At 43.3% G+C, this 24102-nt stretch overlaps 1 long non-coding RNA gene across 1 annotated transcript in view; it reads left to right on the plus strand.

Moving 5' to 3' along the window:
• The window catches only part of LOC147706760 (uncharacterized), a 245573-nt gene extending 223569 nt beyond the window's left edge, over nucleotides 1-22004 (plus strand). The window contains exon 4 of the long non-coding RNA XR_015296423.1: nucleotides 21762-22004. This is a non-coding gene — a long non-coding RNA (uncharacterized LOC147706760). The remainder of the gene's footprint in view (nucleotides 1-21761) is intronic.
• Nucleotides 22005-24102: the final 2098 nt, after the last annotated feature.

Genomic DNA, 24102 nt, shown 5'->3' on the forward strand with positions numbered 1-24102 from the left:
TGTTGTAGAGATAGGGCACTGTTGGGTTTAAGTTCAGACAGGTACTTGTGAGTTTTTAACAGTGAAGTTATCTTTGGGCAGTGTATGGTATGAGGCAGGAAGTAGAAATATAAAAAAGTGTATGTAAAGAAGCCTAGGAAAATTCATAATTATACCAGAGAAGCCTAACTCAATCTATAACTATAACAGAGAAGCCTGTCTCAATCTGTAACTATAACAGAGGGACAGTAAATAACTGTCAGAAAACGTTTTTACAAATGAACTTAAAGTGCTCCTTACAAATTAACAAATTACCTTATAGAAAGGTGATGAAGATAAATGAGAAAATCCTTTAAAGATGTATCTCAGGTAGTTGTAAAAAAATAGTATTACATAAATATATAATATAGGCTCATTTTAAAAAATATTACATTACATAGGTATAGAAATTTGCTATTAAAGAACCTTTGAAATTCACTGAAAAAACCATAGGTTTGACACCAGTTATAGTTAGGAATTAGCATTTAAAAAACCTATGAAATTCACTGAAAAAAACATAGGTTTCACACCAGTTATAGTTAGGAATTAGCATTTAAAAAACCTATGAAATTCACTGAAAAAACCATAGGTTTCACACCAGTTATAGTTAGGAATTAGCATTTAAAAAACCTATTAAATTCGCTGAAAAAAACATAGGTTTCACACCAGTTATAGTTAGCAGGAAGTTTTACTCGCATAAAACCATTGAAATTCCCACGTTATAGTTAGTTGGACTCGCTATAACTTGCGCGTGCAATGCACTGCTGATGACTTCACATATTACATCACTCATGACATGGTCAGTGACATCACTCATGACATCACTGATGACACCATCCTTGTGACAGAGTGACAGACCTCCTTTCACTGTAATGTAACCCATGAAACACATATTGAAAAATAGAAATTAAAATTTTCCAAAAAATGGAGATACCCATACCAGTTACAACAACCAATTCAGTAATTCCACCATCTATATACACATCCACTCATTCACCAACAGTTCTATATAGTCACTCATACATATACTCACTCATCATATGTAGTGATACACCTATACATCCTGTTACTAAGGGTGGGGGTAGTTCGCGAAGTAGCGCTACACGAAGTGCACTTCGCACTACGCAAACTTCACGTAGTACGACGCGAGCTGCGTAGTAGCATGTTCGCACTGTGCAAGAAGTGTTTTCAATGATTGCACAGTGCGGACAAGCATCCGGCACTGTGCAATCATTGAAAACGGCATCTTGCACAGTGCGAGCTGTAGTTTTCTGCTGCTCGAGTAGATTATTACTCGAGCTGCAGCTTTCTCAACGCAAACTGGTAGTTTCTCATTGAGAGCGGTCGCAAGCATGTGCAACCACTCACAATGAGAAACCTTACCTCCCCGCGTTGAGAATCTTGCCGGGATGTCATTTTGCTTGCTCGCGGTCGCGAACAAGACGTTCAGGACCGCAAACAAGCAAAAAATGAGCTCTGCACTACGCTACGCTGCACTACGCGTGTTCGCACTGTGCTACGTGCAGCTCGCGTAGTGCGAAGTTGCGCAAACTTCGCAAACTCCGCGAGCGTAGCGTAGTGCTTCACCCAGGCCTACCTGTTATACACCGACAGTCATCCAAAAGTTACTCACACACATACTCAAACATGCAAATAAACCATTGAACATCCGTTTATTTGCATATACAGCTATACACACACTACCACCTTACTTCTGAGGAAACTTACACATACTTACTCTCTTAAACAATCACTTATAGAAACACATACTTATTTAAACAGGAACTCTTACAATCTCTCACTCTCACATATACTCACTTATATACATCAATACTCACATATTCTAGATTAAAACATATGTAGTTACTGATAAAGACACTAGTGAGACAGTCATTCACTCACTAACACACGCATATACACACTCATCCACCCATACAGGCCTGCACATATGCTGTCTTCAAAACATATACAAACAGGGAGTCAGTCATTGATGCATCTATGTGCTAAGTAATACCCCCACCAAACCAAACAGACACTCATACTGATACTAAATAATACATCTAATAACCCATATACACACACAAGTAGCTACTCACCAACCCATGCAGCCACTTATACACAAAGTGAAACACTGATACATATATTTAAATATTTAAACATTATTCGCTAATATATGTGTTCACTAAGATACACTTAATAAGCCAGTTATCCAATCATTTAAAAAAGAAAAATCCATTTAGACACTTATTTAAACATTTATTCTTCCATCGACCTTTACATATACATATATAAAACATATTTATTTTTCAGAAAGACACACATTCACTGGATGGTGTCATCAGTGATTTCATGAGTGATGTCACTGACCATGTCATGAGTGATGTAATATGTGACGTCATCAGCAGTGCATTGCAGGTGCGCAAGTTATAGTGAGTCCAACTAACTATAATGTGGGAATTTCAATTTCAATGGTTTTATGTCAGTAACATTTCCAGCTAACTATAACTGGTGTGAAACCTATGTTTATTTCAGTGAATATATATATATATATATATTCACAGAAAAAACCATAGGTTATACTCCATATATAGTTAGGAATTTGCATTTACAAAACCTTGAAAATTCAATGAAAAAACCATTGGTTGTAGGCCATATATAGTTAGGGATTTGCATTTAGAAAACCTTATTTTACTCGCATAAAACCATTGAAATTCCATATATAGTTATAAGCGCTAACTATATATCGCGCACCCGCAATCCACTGCTGATGATGTCACATATTACATCATTCATGACATGGTTAGTGACATCACTGATGACATCACTGATGACATCTCAAATGACATCACTGATGACATCACTGATGACAACATCCAGTGACTGTATGTTTCTGTAAAGTTAAAACATGTTTTACATATTGAAGAATGAGTGCATGTATAAGTGTCTGGATGAAGGATTTACTAGGTGCATGACTGACTGATTGAGTGAGTGATTAAATGTGTCTCACTGAGTGCATGGGTTAGTGACTAAACTGTTTTAATTTGTGCATCATTATATCTGTTGTTCTACAAACTGCTGCATATGTTGATCAGTAGCTATATGAGTAACTGTATGGGTTATTGATTGGTTGTCCAAGTATTTGTATGGGAAACTGAGTGTGTGTGTATGGGTGGCTGGGAGGTGTGTGACTCTGTACATAGATGTGTGAGTAGTTGATTCACTATATGTATAGATTCAAAACTGCATGTGGAAACAGCTGTATGGGCGGTTGACTGTGCATGAGTGTATTAGTGAGTGAATGGATATCTCAGTGCTACATGTCAAATTAAGTACATATGTAAAACACAGTACATGTGAGAGTTGACATCTATAAATAACTGTGCATAAGAGCTAGTGATGTATCAGAGATTGTATAAGAGAGTAAAGTAAATATGTGTTAGTATATGTTTGAATAAGTAAGGTGTGTATAACTGTATAGTTGAGAAAATGGAGGTGTGATTAATTTTTGGCATAACTGACTAGGTGTGTGAATAACTCCATGGATGAGTGACTGTCTGTTTACACTGATTGTATCTAAGGTTATATTAGAGTCTGAAGAGGTTCATGGTATTATCACATGAATGATATCATCAGTGATGTGATCAGTCATGTCAAATGAGATGTCATCAGTGATGTCATCAGTGATGTCACTAACCATGTCATGAATGATGTAATATGTGACATCATCAGCAGTGGATTGCGGGTGCGCGATATATAGTTAGCGCTTATAACTATATATGGAATTTCAATGGTTTTATGCGAGTAAAATAAGGTTTTCTAAATGCAAATCCCTAACTATATATGGCCTACAACCAATGGTTTTTTCATTGAATTTTCAAGGTTTTGTAAATGCAAATTCCTAACTATATATGGAGTATAACCTATGGTTTTTTCTGTGAATTTCAATGGTTTTTTAATAGCAAATATCAAAAGCTGTCAAATGTCAAGAACGTGATAGGTAAAAACGTTTTCGTGTTTATGCACGCTGATGTGCTTTGAACGCTGCCCCCCCCCCCACTCCCCTCTTTTGTCTTAGTAGTACTCTCTCTTTGCAGATAGTGAACGGTAGTTAACTCAGGCCTTTACCCCTGTTGTAATCCGTCGTACCTGCTTGTCTCTCCATTTGATTGATTATTATCCAAGCATTTACTGTTTTACAATTGGTTCTCTTTGGATCATTCTCTATTTACAAACAAGCACAAAGTCGCAATACTCTGTTTAGTCTTTGCAGATAGTGAAAAATCGTGTAAAAAAATAAAAGTAATCGAGCAAAATCAGTAGACCACTAATTCGATCTCTTTTTGACCTCGGTAAAATACAAACATTAGGAATAACCCTTCATGAGAAATACGAAAATAGTGAAATGAACTGAGCTCCACACCATGAGGGCTGCAAAACAGCTCGACTCCGCCACCCACACCGCCCAAAATAACGGCAAACCCTATGCAAATATTATAAATATACACAACACACCAGCAAAGAAACAGAGTAAAACATTTTATTAAATAACTATTTACATAACTATTTTATACTTTTTATTGCCCGATCCGGCTAGCTCAATCGATCGAGCATGAAACTCATGCACTGATAACAAGCGTTGAGAGTTTGTAGAATGATGGCTTCAGATTTTCCACATACGGTGTAGTGGCGCGAACTGGCAGGGGGCGTTTGGATTCTACCCCTTCTCCAAATAAGATTTTCATACGTGAATGTTCGTTCATGCTTTTTGTCCCTGACTTGCTTCCATATCACTGCCTTACATACATGGCATAAGTCCTGGTTGTAGAATGCCATACTTCAGAGTTCTAAGCAGCTCTTGTAACACTGTTTAAACCTTATTTGCACCTGCTGCAGCTTCACTATTCAAAGTAAGTGGGGTCCATTTGTGGACCTGACTGCATTGGAAAACAATGTGATACGGTGCCTCCCTAAACCGCTTGACGGAGGCCCCCGAGGGACGGTGAGATGGCGCGGACTGAGAGGGGGCGCTTGGCTCCTGCCCCCTCCCCAAGTCGTGTTGCCCTGGTGAGGCCTGAGATCGCCCCCGGCATAGGCGGCCGGCTCCCGGGGTCCGGCGGAATTTTTTCCCTTTTGAAGAATCTTTCATTCTAGACCTTGTCCCACAATCCGTTTCACCTGAAGACACGCTGTCGTAGGGCGCCCCTTTACCGTTTTAGTTGCCATTCCACCCGCTTTTGGTACTCTGTGCCTCTTCCGCCATTCAGCTGTTTACCGCTCGCTCTTGCGACTACAACGTCTCGCTCACCATGTAGTTGAGTTGCTCCCGCTCTTAAGATTTGACCGTACTTTTTGGACTGCTGAAAGCGGTTGTATTCCGACCGCTGGTTGGTGGAGACATTTTGACTATATTCTGCACCTGCATTGTCGCGTAATGCGTCATATGACGCGACGCGTTAGCGCACCCGGAAGTGCTCCGGTGCGCAAGGCGCAGCTTCCCGGAAACGATCCAGAGCGCCGCGCAGCGCGTAACGTAAGCATAACAGGTCATGTGACTTGTTAATAAAACTTTTCATTGGTTCATTTTACTTTTCTTTTCCTAATTATGTAAGACTAGGTCATGTGATCTAAAAATAACACTTTTCATTGGATTAAAACATTTTTTTTCCCCAAACGATGAAAGCCCCACCTTGTTTCTGGATGATTCAGACTGAAGCTGGCGTCACCATGAGAGCACCACCATCTCGTAGCTCCGTCGTGGCCATTCCGCAAGCAATCATGGCAGCCGCTCCCCACCGGAAGCCTGCAGGAGTCGAGGGCCCCCAAGACTTTTGTACAATCTTCAAGGCTGAGGGGACGCTTTCGAGAATGGAACCCAAGCCCTGGCAGACAAGCGTCCGAGTTCCAAGGTGTCCCAGGGCCATTTTACTGGACCAGGCCCAAATCCGAAGAGCCGGCCGCCATTTTAAGAGTCCTGTGGCAGACGCCTATCGCTGCACCGCAAGAGTGGGAGCAACTCAACTACATGGTGAGCGAGACGCTGTAGCCGTAAGAGCGGGCGCTAAACAGCTGAATGGCGGAAAAGGCACAGTGTAGCAAAAGCGGGCGGAATGGCGACTGAAACGATAAAGGGGCGCCCCACTACAGCAGACAAGCCTCCGCCATGTGCTTCAAAACTGCATATGTATCTCGTGATATCAAGGTTGGGCAACCAGTACAGAACAAGCAGTTACGAGTCCCATTTACACCGGCGACATTTTGGGCGCGGCCGGGCAGGTCCAGGATCTACTGAAACATAAAAAATGAGGCTGACGTCTCTGAAGCAGTTGACGAACAGCAGGACATAGCAAATAAACATGAACTCTCTAAAGCTGTTAACTCACTGCAGGACAAAACAAGTGAACCTGAAACCTCTGGAATAATTGTCGCTCAAAAGAACAACACACAAAACTCTGTAGAGCCTGAAGAAAAAAAAACAGAAGGGCACTGTAGTTTCAGACACACTTAACACTAATGACTAAACAAAGATATCGTCTGTTTATAAAGCAGTTATCATCTTGACAGAATTGACAAAGAAGTGTACAGACACCAATGCATCAGCATTCTCGGAGATAACATCTTAAGGAACAAAGAAAGACCTGTTCACTCTTGACACCCCAGGTGCTGTGTATATTGCACTATAGTGCTGCATCGAGAAAACGGGCAACCCTATTGATGTGGATTTTTCATTATTGATTATTGTAAAGAAATTGCGACTCCCCCCTTTAGCAGATTAGCTAAATGTTTGCGTAATTTAGGCATTAAAGTTATATTATTGTTGTTGTTATCGTTATAGTTCTGTTTAATTTCAAAAAATGGTTAAATATATTTACAGTTTTTGTTGCGTTCGTTATATTTAAATGTTAATAAAGTTTTAAAATGTAACTGTCTTGGAGTACTATATTTTTTAAAAAAATCGGGTGAATGGGGCCTTGAATCGGGTTATTGTCATGTGTGGGCTTTGCAAGAGTACTGCTACAAGATCGGACATTTCAAACTCAAATACACGTTCTTTTTCTTACCTTTCCGAAGCATGGAGCGCAATAGCAGGCAGAGAAAGGGTGATGCACGTGTTGAACACTGCCTGGCCTGCAAATTGCTGGCAGTGCCCTCCCGCCCGCTCCTGAAAGAGGGCACACACACACCGCCGCCCCGAGTACTTCACAAATCTTTAAAAGACCATGCGCTTGTTCAATGGGAAGTGGATAACATGGCTAAGAGCATTTGCTGGATAATGCATGAATATCACTGACTTTTCAACGATATTCATGCATTGCGGCCGTTTTTTATCGCATTTGCGATAAACATTGCTAATAGCAAGGTTTATGTGCGATAAAATTCGCCGATGTGCGGCGATAATTTTTGTCTCTAAACAAATTAGAGACAAAAATTACCGCTAGTTGTTGGTAATATGCCCCCGGGTTTTTCCTTGCAGGAATCGGGAAGCGAAAGACTAGCACTGAAATCAGTAGTCTCACGCCTGAATCGGGAGGGTTGGCATGTCTGGATACTCTACAGCTGGGGCCATAAACTACATTCGCAGGGCTAGGTGATAGCCTGGGTCCGGCCTGGACAATCGGACACAGAGGAAGAGGAGTGTCAGAGGGTGCGGTAGTGAATAGGGTGAAAGGGAGGTGTCGGGCGGGCACAGGGTGTGATTCTCAGAGAAGAGCAGCGCAGATGGGGGGAAGTATATAGCCCATGCATGAGAGAGAGAGCGGGGGTGACCATTGCGTGGGGGAGATGCGTGCGAGGGTGGGGAGCCATGCTGAGAATCGGCGGCGTGCAGAGAGTGGCCCTGGTCAAGGCATCTAAAATGGCTGCCGTGCACGACAAAATTGTGGCATTGGACAAAACGCAAGATGGCGCAGACAATGTTTATCAATAAGGATTCATTTATAACAAAATATTTACTCGCAGTGACAAAATGGTGGTCAACACTTCCTCATTTCCATCGAATCGAACGTTAACAAACGTCACGCAGCAAAAAAAAAAAAAAAAAAAAAAAGCTCACGCACAGAGCAGTTTTTAGCCATGTTATCCAATGGAAGGTGGATAACACGGCTAAGAGCATTTGCTGGATAATGCATGAATATCGCTGACTTTTCAACGATATTCATGCATTGTGGCCGATGTGCGGCGATAATTTTTATCTCTAAACAATTAAAACGAAGCACAAAATGGCGAATTCCCGTTTCGCTACCAGTTTGCGGCCCAGTTCGCGGCCCGGGAAACGCTTCTACCGTGAAAAATAATTTTTTTTTTATTTTCCCCACGGGACCCTTTAATAACCCCAACAACAATCCTAGGGGGTCAAGAGGGGTATACCTTGCACCCTTTCAATAAATTCCCCCTTCGTTTTTCACCTCTTCTCTCTCGATCCTACCGAGAGATAAGATGGCGGCCGCTCCGGACTGTTTAGAATGTTGACAGACACCGGAGAGCCAATCAGCTTTCTGCGCGCAAAGTTCCGAAACGCGAAAAGTAAGCGGACCGGATCGCTGCCCGGAGCGCTGTTACAGATATATATCTTGATTTGAACGTTAATTTCTCAAAAACTACTGGAGCACATATATTGAGACCTAGCAAAGGCACATCGGGCTAACAGTCCCTACAATTTTGCCAAGTTTCGTGCAAATCCATTCAGCCGTTCGAGCTAAAAGTGAGTCCAACCGCCCTATGGAAAACTCAATGTAAAAAACGCGTTTTGGGACCCCCCTTTTTTCTCAGCCCCCCCTTGAGGAACCCCCACCAAATTTTCAGGGGCTGCTCAGAAACAAAATGTGCCATTTTCCTGAAAATTTCAGCCGATTCCGTCCACAAACGCCAAAGTTATTAGACATAGAATTTTCAAAAATCCCATAGGGAATTAATCCTAACTATATATACCTACTGGCGATAGCCAGTAGGTAATATATATATATATATATATATATATATATATATATATATATATATATATATATATATATATATATATATATATATATATATATATATATATATATATATATATATATATATATATATATATGTATTGCTAATGAAAATAATCCACAGCAGAGACAGAAAGTGTGATTAACACATTGGTTTTATGTGTTCCAATTAGGCAGATGAAGGCAACTCCGTCAACACCGTGCCTTTCTAATTCCACATGTAAATTCACTGCCGTGCTGAGACACCATGTAACAACTGGGTGGTGTGAACAAGGAGGGAAACAGATGAGGCTGAACATATCAAAGGGGATATAATATCTAATTCAAAATAAAATCTCTTACAAGATGTTCTAAACTCTAATTAGCTGTTGTTTATTGAGTAATATATCAAGTTCTTTCCATTGTTTCAAATGTATGACATATCATGAAGCAGTCAGCTTTCACATATGTGGTAAATGGAGCTGACGCCATGTAATATTGATGGAGATGCTCTCATGCATCCCAAACTCATCCAGCGCAACAACTCTTCATATTAGTCTATCTACCCTCTGACCGGTTTAGTTGTCAGTCAAGATCTTCAGCATCTATGGCTGGATTTGATTGTGTATAGTTTTTGGAAGTACCACCTCACTCGTATTAAAACTTGCAAAGCCGTGGAAAAGCAAGGAGGTCATTGATGCTGTGAGGATCTGTTTTGCTTTGTTAGTGGCTAGCAATTGCGAGGTCTGAGTTACTGGAGTTGGAAAGGTTAGTTCGGTTGCTCCCTGCTGCGGTAGTGGAGGTGGGGTCCATTGATGTACCTGGAAGGGAATCAGATGCTGCCTGAGGCTTGTAGAGTGGGCTTTCAATGGTCATTGGGTGCTCTGGCGGCTGATGTTAGGGAGTCTCTTAAGCTCTAGTTGTTCTAATAACATGGACCATCCCCTAGTCTGAGACCACTCTGTACTGCTGGAGAGAGAACAGTACAGCCTCCACTGTTGCTCCATCAATGCTGACTGGTGATTATTTGAGCTTAGAGGTTACAATCCTGGTGTTCCTGTGTCTATTGATGGAATTTTGTTGCATTTGAATGATTTCCAACTGTCTTGTATTTTACCGGTACCACCAGTAATTGAGGTGTACAAGCCAGTGCCTGTAATGAATGAATAATGGAAATCAGTAGGAAAGCAATATTTTGTTATCACATGTATTTCCTATTGTCCTACTGTGATGTTCAGTGAACCACGTGCTTCCTTGTCCTTTTTGTGTGGTCCACACTGTTGAGATTTCTTTACAAATAATGTTTGTAAAGTAGCAGTTTGAGATTGAACTGTTCCAGCTTCTTGATATTTCCTTCCATGATTCTGAAGTTGACAGAATATCTCCCAAAAGGAAGAGATGCAGGCCACTCTTAGTCTTGTTTGCTGTCCTAGCAGATGTTCCTTGCCATACATGGTTCGAAGGACCAAACCTGAAAGCACTCCTAATTCAGGCAGGGGACTCCCAATGTTTAAATGACAAAGTATGTTTTTTTAACGTTCTGCCTTTTAACTCATCCCGCCCCCACTTCAATAGAATCCAATGAAGTAATTCAATTTCCACAATTTTGTCTCCAGACCTCCACTCTAGGTAATCCAAAATGCTGCTGAATATGTTGCTTTTTCCCTTTAGGTTGCACAACACAACCATGTATGTGTACTCTTTATATCAGAAACAACATTCTGGATCTTCTGGCATTCTCAAGTTGACGTCTGAGGCAATGCCAATCACGTAATTTAACAACAGTTCCATTGGTGTGAATACTTGAGGCAAACTCCTTCTTTCCCTGTAAAAGGGTGTTGGAGTTGGAATCAGTTCACTAATGTAAGTTTGTTTCTCTATTTACCATCACACAGGCTGATTGCTAATCTCTCTCTCTGTATTTCTTTGTCTCTAGCTATCCGTGGCAAATTGATCTTGGTCATTGCGTTAGAAAAGATCATGAGCCATAGATTATACAAATTAAAATCACAATTGCTATTTTTACTTCCGTAAATAATGAGAGTTAGGTGTATGTTTTAAAGGTTTTGTTATTCAATATTTTAAAGGTCATCTTTATTCAAAGTCATCCATTTTATTATTATATATCTCAATAATCAAAATATGAGCAGAAATCAATATTACACAAATTGGCTAATCATAAATCAGAATAAAATACATTTAGAGCGCTCCGTAAAGGAAAGAATCCCTATTCTGGGAATCAGGTGAGAAAAGGCGTTAGACTGCACCAATAAAAAGTACTAATTTGAGACAGTGAGAGATCAAGCATAGATTTCATAAATTAGTTAATCAATCAATGATTGATCGAAGCAGAACTTAATAAAGAGACATTCGAGAAACTTAATAGAGTTTCTGGGCAATGGAGGATAAGGCAGAATAAAAATGCATAAGCAGTAGCAACCGCAGAAAAATAGAAATGGGAAGTGGAAGTGGTGGTGTTACCCTACTCTAGGAACACACTATTTTAGACCGTCGAAAATGAAGTTGCAGTACATGATGCATCTTCTCCTCTATCCAATTAGTTTTTGGTGCTCTGCTTGGAATGGGATAACTCCTCTTTTTCTCACACAAGTACCATAGTTCACAGGGAGCAACATTAGTTTTAACCTAAATGTATCAGTTATAGATTTATGTGGAAGATTTTCTCCTTCAAAACTCCTTTTCCACTTACCACATTAAATGTCTAACCTTCTAAAATATCAACTTGTTCATTTTATTTACTTTGATCTATGTAGAACTTGAAACATATTAGGCAGAAACCCATTCATTAGAACAAACAAGTGAGTTAAAATGTAAAGTTAAATTTAAATGCTCCATTTTATGCTTCCTTTACTTCATTAAACAACAATTTCTAATCCATGTACAGCCTTCTTTATGCAATTTGAAACATATCACATGGGTATGCGAAATGTATTATTTGTTAAAAAAATGAGCATTTGAACATCAAGAATTAAACAATTTATACGTGCTTCAGAAAAACTAGTGAATATGTTTGTCAAACAATATTGCTTTAGTCATTTTAAATATGACTGCTAATTGGATCTTTTACATATTTCAGAAGCATTGAATTTTTATTAAAGCTTGCATGTGAATTCCATTCGTTTATTTCAACCATAATATGAATGAATGAATGAAACACAACTTATAACGCGCAAACTTTGCCCAACGGGCGTCAAGGCGCCTAACCAAACATAGTTCAGAGTCAGGGAGCATGCTACTGATATGCTTCGATGAAGAGCCGCGTTTTTAGTGCTTTTTTAAAGTGGGCCATAGAGGGTTGTGCTTTCAACTCGGAAGGGAGGTCATTCCATAGTTTGGGGGCAATAAAAGAGAAAGCCCTTCCACCCCATCTGACTCTGTTTATTCGAGGGACAGATAGAAAATTCTTCGAGGCAGAGCGAAGGCTTCTGCTAGGGGTGTAAGGGACAAGAAGGGAGCCAATGGCTTCAGAGCCTCCACCCGATAAAGCACTGAAAACCAGGCATAGAATTTTGAAGGTGATCCTAAAGTGGATCGGGAGCCAGTGCAGACTCTTCCTGGCGGAGGTGGCAGAGGAGGTATAGGAAACGCCCAGGACGAACTTAGCAGCCGCTTTCTGAACGGACTGAAGGCGTAGGATGAGGCTCTTATTTATTTCCGCATACAGTGCGTTACAGTAATCAAGCCGTGGTGTCACCAGGGCAACCGCGGTCTGTTTACGGGCTTGGGGGGAGAGATAGGGGGCTATTTTTCAGAGAATCTTAATGACTCCCCAACAGGTGGATACAGTGCAGTTAACCTGCTGCGTAATAGCCAGTGATGTATCAATAATCACTCCCAAATTGCGGACTGATTTTACAGGCAGAGGAAATAATCCCAAAGAGGGGGGCCACCAATCACTGGACCATATGTCTTGATCTTTGCCAAAGATCAAGACCTCGGTTTTCTCTCTGTTCAGCTTCAGTGAGTTTAAAATCATCCATTCGGAGACTGCCTGCATGCTAGTTTTAGAAAAACGATCTGCAAGCGGATGGGGATGAACGCACATGGCAAGGCCAGAGTGGGGAGGAGTCAGAGGTCCTAATTTCTAATGTCATTTTTGCAGAACAAGACTGCATCCATTTGCATTAAATCACTTACACGTTTTATGTGTGACATCATCTCTGGTAATTCAGTAGAGTAACCTCATTGTAAACTGATGAAAGGGGCTGCACACACCTAACCACAATAGTTGAATGGCAGCAATATTTGGGAGTATCAGGGCATAGCATGGATCAAAAGCCACACCCCAAAATCATATAAAAATAAAACTGTGGTGATCATTGCAATGGCGGATGGAAAAGCCCTCTGACTGACATTCTACCGAAAAAAAACTACCATATGTTCCGCGGCAAAACCGGCAGTGACATTACGATGCGATGAAGGTAAAATCTAACCGCGGTGGTCGGATTTCACAATAAACCGTCCACCACGTCTGGAAAACCTGAAAATCTGACCGCGGCAGACGGTAATGCTGAGGAAAGCACCAAAAAGGCCGATAGTGAATGAATGCAAATGAAATTATGATGAGATGACTGAGCAGGCAGAACGATCATTGCATTACGACTGCTGCGGTTGCGCGAAAAGATGAATGGCGGTCGAATGCAATTACACAACAAGGCCTCCAAGTGTGCCTGTTCTTTCTGCCGCCCTCAAACACATCTGACACACCCCAATGATACACCCCCACGGCATTGAAAACCAATGATATCCCAGCTCAACATGGAAGACACACCTGACAGGCATACCTCATTTTAACACACCCACATAGATGAGAATAAAACCCACCCCTTCCCTGACCATCATCCTTTGCCCAACTCCAGTAGTGAAAGGCCATACACCACAGCTGATAGGAGAGGCAAAGCATCACACATCACACCATCACAACCACCCACACCAACACTTCCAACACAAACCTCACAAATCTCCACCACCCCTTTTCTACCTGCACGTGTCACTTATTTGCACATCACACACCATGTCACAGAAAAAAATGTCCAACTTCACAGATAATGAGTGGACGAGATACTTAGAGTAGAACCACACTTCTTTGGAAGCATGGTTCAACAGACCCCACTAGTCAGAAAAAATCAAATGTGGGAAAGGATAGCCAACAAAGTCAATGCAGTAGGGAACACCCTGCGCACATCAAGAAGAGGTGGCATAACCTAAAGACCAGGGTGAAATACCTTGCCAACAGGAACCATGAGGCGGCTCAGAGGACTGGCGGTGACCCTGCCATTCCACCACTAACATTCACTGAATGGGAGGAGAAGGTGCTTTCCATCCTGCATCCACAGAGTCTCACAAGAATAGCTGGGGGAGTGAAGACTGGTATGTACCAACAAATGTATCCTATTACCCTGCCATGTACTGTCTTGCACAACTATAAAGCTACACTTCCTAAACCTAAATGCACAACACACTCTTCCCAAAACATGTCGCACATATCTACCATTTTCTTCCTCTGATTCACTGCAAAGGTAGCTAGCAATATTTCCATGGGGGTATTTTTAAATGTAGCCAGCACCACCACTCCCACCACGCACCCTTGTCTCACAGCTGATCAGGATGGAACACTCACCCCACCCAAAAGCCATGTATAACCTATTACCTTCCTCTGCTCCACTTCACAGGGAGGTAGCCTTCACAACAGGGAGGGGATGTGTGGACAGGCAGCCAGCACTACAACTCCCATCAGGTACCCTTGTCTCACAGCTGAGCAGCATGGAACACTCACCCCACACTGAACCATGTTTTAACCATTTCATTGCTCTGCTTCACCTTACAGGTAGGTAGCCTTCTCATGCTCAGTTGCATCACCCCTGAGCAGGATGGAACACTCCCCCCACTCTGAACCATGTGGCAGCCATTTAATTACTTTGCTTCGCCTTACAGGTAGGTAGCCTTCTCATGCTCACTTGCATCACCCCTAAGAAGGATGGAAAACTCCCCCCACCCAGAACCATGTCGCAGCCAATTCCCTCCACTGTAGGTAGTCAGCTCATACACCCTGTCATCCTTCTCAAAATGCATGGAGCCATATGACCACCACATCCCTCACTTGTTAGCCAACTCTGTACAGATCTAAATGTCACATGCAGTGCGCACACAGCTAACCACATGTAAATCTAACATAAATTACATTTTGAATTACAAAGTCCCATGTTAAATAAATTCAGGGCCCAATCATGCAAAGCACACAATGCAATGTATAAGTCCCATTGTTTCAAAGCTTGAAGGCTCATATGAACACAACAAACACATGGACAATGTGTCAAACAAACAAAACCACATGATTTTAAATTAAATTTTAACTAATGAAATTGGGACGTTTTGACATAGCTGAAACAGATTCTCAGAAAACTCTACAATATCCAAGCGTAAACCAAAGTGGATGTGCACCAAGTTGGTAGATGATTACTTGTCCTTGTAAACACACTATCTGTACATGTCAAATGGTTGACATTTGCATGTCACACTAATAACAACTAAAGTGTGTACCTCTACCTCATGTCATGATGCTGATAATCTTTTACCAATACCAAGTGATTGCAATGTAAACAATTTGGCATATCTACTAAAACATCCAAAACTAGGTCACCAAGGTTATGGAGGGTACTTAACTGACAATCTAACTTCTGTTCAACAGGAGTGTCACAAGCAACAGCTGGTGAAACCACCACCAGCCAGCAGAGCCAGTCTTCCCCCACCCCCCAGAACGTGAACTCTCTGATGCTAATTCTCTATGTTTCATGGATGAGGAGCAACAACCTGGCCCCTAGGACTGCCAGGAGACATTCCGTCTCAGGGCCTCATTGTCACCACCACTATCAACATAGCAGCGACAACAACTACTCTGACCCCTGCTACAATGACCTGTGCTGCAGCCACCTCCACCCTCACCACCGCTGCCTGCAACACTGTCCCTGGCTCAGTGGTTATCATCACCACCACCCAAGCCGAGGATGTGTGCTGGTGCTTAGACACCTAACACCACAGATCCGTGTCAGCAGGGCTGGTGGGAGGGCAACCTGGGGACAATCTCATGAGGACACTGAGACAGAAGCCCTGGCCACCACCGCAAGAGTCCTTGGTGCATACCAACAGAACCAGAAACAGATGGGCCAGGTTGTAGAAGAACTGCGTGAGCTCCGCCTACTGCAGAGGTCCATGGACACAGGAATGGGACAACTTGTGGATCTCATGGGCCAGCTTGTGGGTGTTCTGAGAGACATACATACTGCTCAAATGACGACTCACCCAACCTCCAGTGGCCACCCTGAAGATGCTCCTACCACCTCAGCTACGGCCACAGAGAGGAGTGATCTGCAAGACAATGACTCCTCAGACACCTCTGAGCCTGCAGCAGAGTCCACCCTTGCCAAACCCAAGAGTGGACGTCCGAGAAAGAGCACAGGAGGATCACGTGGCAAAGCACCAACCAAAGTTAAGTCACTGAGCCAGCCATGATGGTGCCAGTGTTGCACTGAACATTGACTTTGTTGAATATCCAGTCCCACATTGCCATGTTGATGGCAGGAGTTTGTTGAACTGTGTGATTCCATTATTGTGGTGACTGCTCTATTTGTCTCTGTTACCATCACTGACAATTTATACACTCACTATGCACAACTAACTTTTCATTCACTTTAAATTTAACAGAATCCAATAAAAATAAACACAATTTACACACCTATGCCTTTTGTGTCAGTTCTATGTTTATCACAGTATGTGCAATGTCAACTCTGATTCCAATGTACCACAAGCTTTGATTGTGATGGGGCGGAGGTACCTAGAAAGACACAACAGGATGACATTGAGTTGTCATACAATGGCATTACATAAACAATACACCACTAGTCTACACCATACAAGATTCATCCCATATAACACTGACCAACACCATTAACATAGACATGAGGTAAGTGGAAACAAAAACACTGTGCTACACACATTAGCCCTTAGCAGTGTGCCAACAACAGCCAGCATCCAAACACATCATCTATGCTTCTGCACTAACAGCAAAGCAAACAGACACTGTCATAGTTGCTCAATGGTAACTTACACTCAAGGGAAGTAGTTGGTGATGAGCTGTTGACTCAGGTCAAGACCTTCCTCTTCTCCACTATCACCCTCACTGGGCATGTGTTGATTTTCAGCAGGGGGCATCTGCTGATCCATCATCGTCCAGAACCAGAGAGAACTCTTTTCTTAAGGCCAGGTTGTGGAGCATGCAGCATGCGACTATGATCTGACACACCTTTTGGTGAGAATAGAGTAGTGCACCACCACTTTTGTCCAGACACCAAAATCTAGCCTTCAGAAGTCCAAAAGCACGCTCCACTACACAACATGTCCTCCCATGGGCATCATTGAATCAGACTTTCCCTAGGGTTCTTGGATTCCTCAGTGGGCTCAGAAACCAACGCCGGTTTGGATATGCAGAATCACAGACCAAGTATGTAATAGAAATAGTGGAGGAGAACAGCATGTCACACATGCAGCACCCTACTTGACACAGTTCACTCACCATCAAGCCACGCATGCTCCGGATGCAGATTTCCCATCAATTGTGGGATGATGCTGTTACGAGAATGTAGGAGTATTGTGCAGAACCCGCAAATTTGGCACATACATGGGAGATAATCACATAGGCTTGGTATACCACGAGCGCATTTATTGAATGGGAATGCTTCCTGTTACTGAAGAAGTGCTCACGTGCCTGTGGTGGAACTAGGCCATTATGTGTGCAGTCAATGGCTCCAACAACATTAGGTGTGTGACCATGGTCATAAAATTCCCTCAACAACGCGGACAGGACATCACGCAACACCATGCTGAACATAGGTTGAGACATCCCACCTGCGGTGGCCACTGTGTCTGAAACGAACCAGTGGCAAAGAATTACTGTTGGTGTCAAAGCTGTTAGATATGTTCTGTGAGGCCTCAAATGGGGCTCTAACTGAGCACATAGCTCTTGAAGGGTAAGGCGGTTTAGATGGAATTTCTTAATGATGTCGGTATCCTCCATTGTCTCCAGCTCTGGGAAAGGCCAATTCTCAGGCGGTTGTCTCCTACGTATTCTGGCAGGGGACACATGTAAAAATGAATAAGAGAGGAGATGTGGATAACATCTTACATAATGAATAACACAACCACAACATTTACAGGTCTGTAAAAACAGCTTAATACACAAGTGACATGCATAGACACCTTGACCTCCTATAGTCATTCATGTAGCCAGGATATGCATACTAACTACTTTAAAATCTAAATCAGACTATGTGTATGGTATATGGTACACTGCTACATCATGTGTCCCCAGCCCAGTGTATAGCTGACACAGCACATGTGACTAACAGTATCAATGCTGAGTTGTATGTAGCTGCTGTCACTGAACAACCTCAAGCTTTAGTCACTCTAGCACAACATCCTTACAAAATTAGCCCAGTGAGTGTAAGCTGGACAACTATCAATATAAATACAGCACTGTCTAGAGAGATATATGCACATCACCTGGTCAGTCCATCATGACTGTGGAATCAGTTTGCATTTCACACATTGGCATGTTCACAAAAATGATAAGCAATCTTACATGAAATCTGTATACATGCCGACATGGATGAAATTTGACATGTTAGTAAGGTCATACCAATGCATTTAATCACGTGTACTGACATGACATGTGTGGGCATACTTAAGTTAAATGTCACACTCTCAATTCACTTTACAACGAGGTGAAATAATTTTTGGTAAATGTATTGTGATCAGTGATGCAATTCGCAAAGCGAGAATGCTAATGCACAGTGTGTTTACAGGTGCGGTTGACATGCTCCCTAACTGCAGTCACAGGCATTGACCACAATTGGATGATGCAGGATTGCGGTAGTGACCTCCTGGCCCCCGCAATGTGACACCGCATATGCAAATGTCATTGCAGCCAATGGCGACCGCCATCGCGGTAGTGTATTTCAGTTTTGAACCTTGCGGTAGGCATGCTCCGCAACTGCGGTCACAGGCATTGGCCACAATTGAATGATGCTGGATTGCAGTAGAGACCTCCTGGCCCCCACGGTGTGACATCGCATATGTGACTGACATTGCAGCCAATGGGGACCGCCATCGCGGGGATGTATGTCAGTACAACGCGATCTTTTAGATCGAGGTACTTGACATCGCAGGTTTTACAACGCAAGTCGTTACAACGACTTGCGTTGGAGGGCGCGGATTTCGGGATTTTTTAATTTTATATTCCAACACCAGTCCCCGTAACAGTAGGGAAGGTGTTGGACTATAAAATTAAAACATTCCTTATCCCACAGCGCCATCCAGCCCAAGTCGTAGTAACGACTTGCGTTGTAACAGCTGCGGGGAAAAGGTCGTGCGGTGTAAACACCGCGTTGTAAACGACGTTCCCCCCATCGCGGTAGAGCATTTCAGTTTTGAACCTCGCGGTAGGTGTACTGTTCAACTGCGATCACAGGCATTGGCCACAATTGAAAGATGCAAAGCAGGCGGACCAATTGCATCAGCAGAGTACCACTGGAACAACCCTAGGGGCCTATAAATGTCTGTGAGATAGCCACACCTGTGTCTTGCATTCAGACACTGCTGCCTGCCCTTCATCACCACCAGCTAGGGCTGTACATCATCTCTAGACCCAGTCATGGCTCATAATGAGAACCTCAGGGCCCATCTCATAACCACAGAGGAGCTGGAGGTCCTGGTGGACGAGGTCTTTGGCCAGTACAGGCAGGTATATGGTGCTCCAGAGGTACTGGTAAGTGCTCGGAATGTTCACATTATGTTACTGTACAGTAGGATGTGCCTGTGAGTGCAAGTCAATTTTAATGCATTCCGATTTTGCTATCAGCATGGGCCAAACATGACGAACACCGTTTAAAACTTGAGTATATGTGGAGGACGGCACCATAGACACTGGTGCAGCTCTATGAAAGCCAAATGTCAAACATGTTCTGAGATTGGGTCATGTAAATGTGTGATACACTGCCTAGCATAATGACTTCACGTCAATGGGGTGTATAGCCTTATTCCCCCAGATCCATGTCTGCATGCAATGGTGACATGGACATAACATGATTTAGCAGTTGTACAGTTACACTGCTGATTTGAGAAACTCGAACTCTGAACACACATTCTCTGTGCCATGTAATGTGATAGTTCATTAAGGGCCAGATGTAGGTAGGCGTTTACCGGGTGGTAACGGCCGAATTCGGCCGTTACCGACCGGTAAGAGCAATTTGACATATAGGTCCCTGTATTTTACAGACTCAGTAAATTTACCGATAGGTAAATTTACCGAGTATGTAAAATACCGAGTCGGTATCATTACGGATTCCGGTAAATTGGTATGTAGGTGGGACTCTTCTGAGTCCCACAAGCAGTACAAAATCGGTATTTTACCATCAAATACTACTTGATGGTAAAATACCGTTTCTGGTGTGCATGCACATGTGTGCATGCACACCTATGCCATATGACAGGCAGACCTGCCCTTAGGGCAGGTATGCCTGCCACATGGCACCCGAGCCTCTTTTGGGGGTGCCAGAGGGTGTCAAAGTGACACCCCCTGCACCCTTGTGACAGTCGGTTTTTTCCGATGTGGTAAATACCGACCGGTAAATGCCCAATCAATCCTATGGGCTTCAAAGCCCATAGGAATGAATGGGCATTAACTGGTCGGTATTTCCCGCATCGGAAAATACCGACTGTTTCCGATTCGGTAATTGCACATCTGCATTTACCTACATCTCGGTACTTTTATTTTCCGACCTCTGAAATACCGAGTCGGTATGACTCGGTATTTAAGAGGTCGGAGAATAAAATTTACCTACATCTGGCCCTAAGTGTGCATATCATTATTTTTGTGAGATGCAAAATGTAGAATGGACAGAGGGTACTGATTAATGTGTGTACTGCTGTGATAGTGACCCTATGGAGATAGGGCCAGTCTGCACAGGAGTACAAGGCCTGTATCTGTCTATGTTGGTGGCAACTCACCTCTCACACATCTGCTACATGTACAGTGGACATGTCATCTTTCTTTTGGTTCCATTATGTGTAGAGTCTCACATGTGTATGCACTGTGTCATCATTCTCATTGCACATGCATGTGGTTTTTGTAATGCAGCACGGTTTTCTTCAGTGAAAACCCCTCAGGCCAGTCAAGTAAATGCATCAGGGACCCATCAATAAAATTACTTAGAAAGACATATATGCTGTCCACCCTCCTATTTATGAAGCAGCAATTAGAGGCCTTAGAAGTACACAGGACAGGCCTACACCTTGTGACAAAGTGTGAGAATGTAAGATCAGATTTCCTAATTGAGACCTCCATGACACGTGTAGCTATTTTAAGGTCAAGGACATTAAGGGGTGTGACACAGTGAGTCTGACCACTACACATCATTTACAGTATATTGTATGTCATGCTCACTCACATAGTGCATCACAGATGAGGCCCAGTTTCACCTTGATTTCTGTACTGGCACTCTGCATGTGCATGAGATGGGCAGGTAGTGTGTTCATCATGAAAGATGTTAACATTGTAATAAGATGGCTTGCTCCAAGTGTACTATGTGACATGGTCTATGGCCTCTGCCGTCCATTGATGTTTCTATGTGCTATGGGTTTACATTCTCCTTGGCTGGGACACAGTGGTACACAACACAGTGTTAATTACATTTCTCTTCTTGTCTCCCATGTCTACAGCTCAAGGTCCATCAACGTAAGGCCATATGGAGGGACATTGCCCGCAAGGTGCGGTCCCTGGGGGTCTCAAACTGACTCCATTCACACTGCTACAAAAGCTGGGATGACATCTGCTGCCTCAGCAAAAACGTTGTTGAGATGACGCTGGGGCTGGTCCCGCAAAGTGGCAGGTTGGTGCACAGGACCATGACCCCGCTGATGTCCCGCACCCTGGAAGTCACACAGCCAGAGCTGGATGGACGCTTGAGGACCCAACAGCAGCAAATTGGGGGTGAGTATTGTGCTTAGTGTGACTTTGCGCATGAGTGACTGCTTTGATCCCAGTCCAGAGCAAGGCAGGACCTCTGTGATGTCTCTAGTGTGATGTAATGTCTTCTAAGTATCCTCAGTGGCGAGTGCAGAGGTTCTGCATGTGTGCAACGTTTTGATTCTCATGTGAGAAATACGGTGTCTTAGCAATTATTTTTGACATGTTTTTATCTACCATCTGGTGAATGTTGTCTGAACTGAGATATTCCTCCACAGAAGAAGACGTTGTGTGAAGTGTGTAGCCTAGTACACTTGTCAGCCTTGTGTGTGTTGTGTGGCTCCCACAACAGTGTGCTCATGTGATGATGTGTAAGTGACTAGGAACATGCACGAATATGGACTCAGGGTGCAGTGATTTAGTAGAGATTACACCTGTCCCATGGGTTCAATCAATCAATCAATCAATCAATCAATCAATCATTCAGAGCATTTGTAAAGCACACTACTCACCCGTGAAGGTCTCAAGGTGCTGGGGAGGGCATTCTGATACTTCTCGAATAGCTAGGTCTTGAGTAGTTTCCTAAAGGTTAGTAAGTCCTGGGTCTGCCGTAGGAGGATGGGGAGGGTGTTCCAGGTCTTGCACGCGAGGTGGGAGAACGATCTGCCGCCGGAGGTCGCTCTTCGGATGCGGGGGGATGGTAGCGGCAGCTCGTGGTTGGCGGTATAGAAGGTGAGTCATCTGTTGAGGTATGCCGTTCCAGTGTTGTGCAGTGCCTTGTGTGCATGGGTGAGGAGCTTGAAGGTGATTCTCTTGTTGACAGGAAGCCAGTGAAGGTCTCTCAGGTGGGGTGTGATGTGGCAGCGGCGAGGGATGTTGAGGATCAAGGGTGCTGAGGCGTTCTGTATGCATTGTAGTCATTTCAGGAGTTTGTCCGAGGCTCCTGCGTAGAGAGCATTTCCGTAGTCCAACCTGCTGCTGACGAGGGCCTGGGTGACCGCTTTTCTTGTTTCGGTGGGATCCACCTTGTCACTTGTCACTTGGCAATAGGTGGTATGCATGTGGTATTGGTGGGACTACATCTCCCAGAAACCCTATAGATGACCTCTCCTACCTCTCTCTCTTTTTCCAATCTAAACATCTCTCTCCCACTTCCTGGTGCTTGTCACCTGGTCTCAAGGTATCATTGCCAGAGAGGAGCAGTTCTCTTTGTCCTGGAAGCTGTGGTTTGTGGTATTGTCAAGGAGAACTCGCCACCAAATTCGGAACGCTTACGTGGTAGCGCTGGGGCGCTACCGCGTTAACTGCTGCCTTGGATTATCATAGAACAGAACAAAACAACTGTTCCGGTTGTTTGTTTATTTAAGAGTATTCCCGAATACGCTCTCGTAATTAGAAGTGCCTAAACTCTTGAAAGCGAAGCCGATTTTTATGGACTTCGACTCGCCGTATTCACCGCGCTGGAGCGCGAAGACGTTCATTTTTGGATGCTTGATCTGCCGGGTATAACCGCGCTGGGGCGCAAAGCATATTCTTTGCTTTTTCCTACTTGCCACATTCAGTGAGCTGTTGAGAGGCTCGGATGTCATTTGCCTTGAGGATTATTCCAGAACAAGTGCAAACCCAGCTAGGAATGCAATTCTATCAAAGAACATTGAGGAGACAGTGTTCATTTGGATTGTTATGTTATGTTATGGTCATTTATTATGCGCACAGATGCTCCAGCAAAGGAGCGTCCTGGCGCCCGACAAGGTACCAACACAACACAACTTAAAGACAGAATGCAAAAGGAGCAGCTTTAAGAAAACAAAAAGGTCTTGACAGCCCTACGAAAAGAGAGCAAATCACTGAGGGCACGTATCTCTGGGGGAAGAGAGTTCCACAAGACCGCAGCGCGTACACGGAATGAGCGTCCGCCAGCACGGCTGCGTTTAAAGTGAGGGACTACAGCAAGTTCAAGGTCAGAAGATCTTAAAGAGCGGACCGGAGTGTAGGGAGACAGAAGATTCAGAAGAATCAGGGCAGGAGAGCCCTTGAGGATTTTGTAAGACACACAGTTCTTTAAATTGGATCCTCTGCTTAATCGGCAGCCAA

The sequence above is a fragment of the Lissotriton vulgaris genome, chromosome 6, assembly GCF_964263255.1.
Source record: "Lissotriton vulgaris chromosome 6, aLisVul1.2, whole genome shotgun sequence".
Taxonomy (NCBI): domain Eukaryota; kingdom Metazoa; phylum Chordata; class Amphibia; order Caudata; family Salamandridae; genus Lissotriton; species Lissotriton vulgaris.